At 42.8% G+C, this 3,423-nt stretch overlaps 1 non-coding gene across 1 annotated transcript; it reads left to right on the forward strand.

The window, feature by feature from the left end:
* Nucleotides 1-2,317: 2,317 nt before the first annotated feature.
* Nucleotides 2,318-2,424, forward strand: LOC112090152. Its single transcript, XR_002901502.1, has one exon. It is a non-coding gene; the product is annotated as a small nucleolar RNA R71 (small nucleolar RNA).
* The last annotated feature ends 999 nt before the right edge of the window (nt 2,425-3,423 follow it).

The following is a 3,423-nucleotide window of genomic DNA, read 5'->3' on the forward strand; positions in this document are numbered from 1 at the left end:
AGAAAGGAAACAGAGAAACGCAGTAAAAACGGAGAACTTACCGGCTGCTTCGATGGTATCGACCGACACTGATGATGGTGTCGTGCGACACTTGTTCTCCTCGTACCGAATTGCAGCAGACCAATCCAAATTTCTGGTTTGACTCCGGTTTCTTGATTTCCTAATTTAAAAAAAAAAACAGAAACAAGTGACAGGCAACACCGAGGGTGGTGTCGCTCGACACCAGCCTCTGCTTCACCTAAAACACGAAAACCAAAAACGAAAAACAAAAGAAACAAAAAGACTTATGTACAGACTTACCAGTGGATTGTCTTCCACCAAGCGCTTGTTTAAAGTCATTAGCTTGACTATGCATAGACTATGCATCTGGTGGATCAGACAGTGGCAAAGAATGCCTCTGTGAAAGTTGTCTCATCCATGGTGGTGTGTAAGCGTTGTGCGCATGAGGTCGTCCAAGGAATGCAGGAATAGCACCAAGGTGAGATCTGTGTTTGGGTGGCCTTGACCTTTGCTTTGGTGGAAATGAATGGAGTGAGATGTTTTGAGCTTCCTGATCAACAACATGATCAACAACAGTCACTGGTTCTGTAGACGTTTTTGTCAACTCAGGTTGATCTCTCAACTTCTCAGCATCAAACACGTTATGATCTCCAACTATCACTTCAGGTATTGCACTGACTTGGAATGTCTGACCATCTATGGTTGGATCCTTCAGCTTCTCCATCTTGAAAGTCATGATGGTATCTCCCAAGTGGAGATCAAGGTTACCATGCTTGACATCAATTACCGCTCCAGCTGTAGCTAAAAAAGATCTTCCCAGGATAAGAGGATCTTTGGGTTCCTCTCCATATTCTAGAACCACGAAATCTGTAGGAATTATGCAATCACCAACTTTAATCGGAACATCCTCCAAGACACAATTGGAATTCTTTTAGATCGATCTGCTAGGATCAAAGAGATCTTAGTTGGCTTAAAGTCAGTCATCCCAAGGTTAACAGCTACAGAGTATGGCATGAGATTGACACTCGAACCAAGATCACACAGCAATCTCTTGAACCTCTCTGAGAAGATAGAGCAGTCCAAGACAAAGCTTCCTGGGTCCGAAAGTTTCTTTGGAATCTTACTCTGAATCACATCACTGACCTGTTCAGAAATCATCATCATTCCTTGCTCATGACTCAGATTATTAGTCACCATCCTCTTCACATAACACCTAAGAACAGGATTAATCTTCACAGCATCAACCAAAGGAATCTCAATCACAAGCTTCTCCATCAAAGCCTTGCATCTAGCATCATCTAACTCCTGCTTAGACTTCTTAGGACTCCTTGGGTAAGGAATCTTAGGTTTGTAGACTCTTTCCTCTGCTGATTTCGAACTTTGAGCAATATCGGCTTCGCTCTGCAATTGGTGTCGCGCGACACTAGTTGTGGTGTCGCTCGACACCGGCTCTGCAACTTCGAAATTTTCTTCAGATTCGTCCAACTCCACGATTTCATCCTCAGAAACATCCTTTTTAAGCACAGAAGTCAAATTTTTACCACTCCTTAACGAGATGGCACTGCAGTAATGCCTCGGATTGGTATCAGTCTTCCCAGGAAGGAATCCTTCTTGCCTTTTTACAGAGTCTGCAGTCAGAGCAACCTGAGTATCAAGTTTCTTGGCATGAGTTTTCAGAACTTCAATTTTTCCATTTAGATCTAGATACAAAGCATCAATCTTCCCATTAAAGTCCATAGTCATCTTCTGCTGACCTTCTAGAATCTGTTCCAGCATAAACTTCACCTCATTATCAGAAGTTTGAGGAGGAGGAGCATCATAGTTCCTTGAGAAACTGTTGTTGGATAACTGGTACTGAGGTTTGGAGTTGTAACCAGAAGAGTTCTGATTACTTGTGAAGGTACTCCTCTGATTATTTCCACTGTAATTCGTGTTTCCTTGCTGAGTACCAAATCTCTGACCCTGAAATCCAGCTCCATTGATGAAGTTAACATCCTCTTCCTTAAGTGCTTCATCTGGTCTGAAATTCTGAACTTCTGCAGCGAATTTGACAGATTTCTTACCCACAAGAAGGCTATGCACAAAGTCTAGCTTAGCTTTCACCTCAGCAATGTGCGATCCATCCATGTTCCCAGCCTGCTTCCTACGCTGATAGTCTGTATTCTTGGTACTATTGCTAGATGCCAAGTTTTTAATAAGCACAACAACATCTTCAGGGTATCTGGTGTTGAAGTTCCCATTGCTTGTAACATCAAGAGCCATCTGATATCTCCAATCAACACCTCTGAAGAAAATACCAAACAGCTGAACATAACTGAAACCATGATGGGGGCAATCTCACTGGTACGACTTGCATCTCACCCAAGCAGCCTTGAATGTTTCAGTTGGTCCTTGAGAAAACGTTGAGATTTTACGTCTCAGTTCCTCAGACCTGGCATCATCATAGAAATTTTGCAGAAAGGTGTTCTGGTCTCCTCCCAAGTAGTCAGTGATCCTGGCTCCAACTGCTTCAGCCAGTTAGCTGCTTCTCCAGCCAGAGAATAAGGAAACAGCTTGCAGAAAAAGGTAGTCATTGGACACTCCATTGTATTTGATGCTGGTGACCAAGTCCTCAAACCTCTCTATATGATCCATCGGGTTCTCATGAGAAAGACCATGGAAAGGGTGCTGACCCACAAGAGTGTAGTACACAGGCTTCAGCTCAAAGTCATTCATCTAAAACACAGGAGGGCGAATCGCAGACCGATTTGCATACAATTGCCCAGGTCTGTTGTAGTCACCCAGCGTCCTGATGATGTTACTCTCCATGGTGTCGAGCGACACTAAAGCACATGATTTTTCTTTTACAAATTTGATCCTAATTTAGCTCCAAAGTGCTCCAAAATCACCAATTAAGCTCCAAACGTACTTATGACCTGTAAAGACTCTGAAAGACTCAAAAGACACTAAAAAGACTCTATAAATAAGACCTATATCATGGTCAAAAACCATAAAAATCATGATATATCAGTGTGCTAGTAGCTTATGCACATAGCGGACAGCAGGATGAGAGAGTAATGATGCCTTAGACCTTCCTTTTTCATAAACTCCATAACCCATCAGTTTCCAGAGATCCTCATCTGGATCCTTCTCCAATGCAATCTCATCACAATAAGGCAACTTCAAAGCATCACATATCTGTAGAGCTCTAGGAGTAGCTCTCTTCTTGTAGCTCAAAGTTGCTGATGCAAGGAACTCCTTGGTGTGGTTCACATAGGTCTGAAAGTTCTGCTCCATGAATGATCTCATTCCAAGCCTATCAAGATACCATATCACAACTTCTCTGATTCCAAGCATCTCAAGAGTTGAGTAGTCAATTGCTGGAGTTGGCTTGATCTTCAGCTTCTCAAGCTGCGCTAAGTAGTTGATGTCTGGGTCAATGGC

Source organism: Eutrema salsugineum, unplaced genomic scaffold (genome assembly GCF_000478725.1).
Source record: "Eutrema salsugineum unplaced genomic scaffold, Eutsalg1_0 scaffold_11, whole genome shotgun sequence".
In the NCBI taxonomy this organism is placed as follows: domain Eukaryota; kingdom Viridiplantae; phylum Streptophyta; class Magnoliopsida; order Brassicales; family Brassicaceae; genus Eutrema; species Eutrema salsugineum.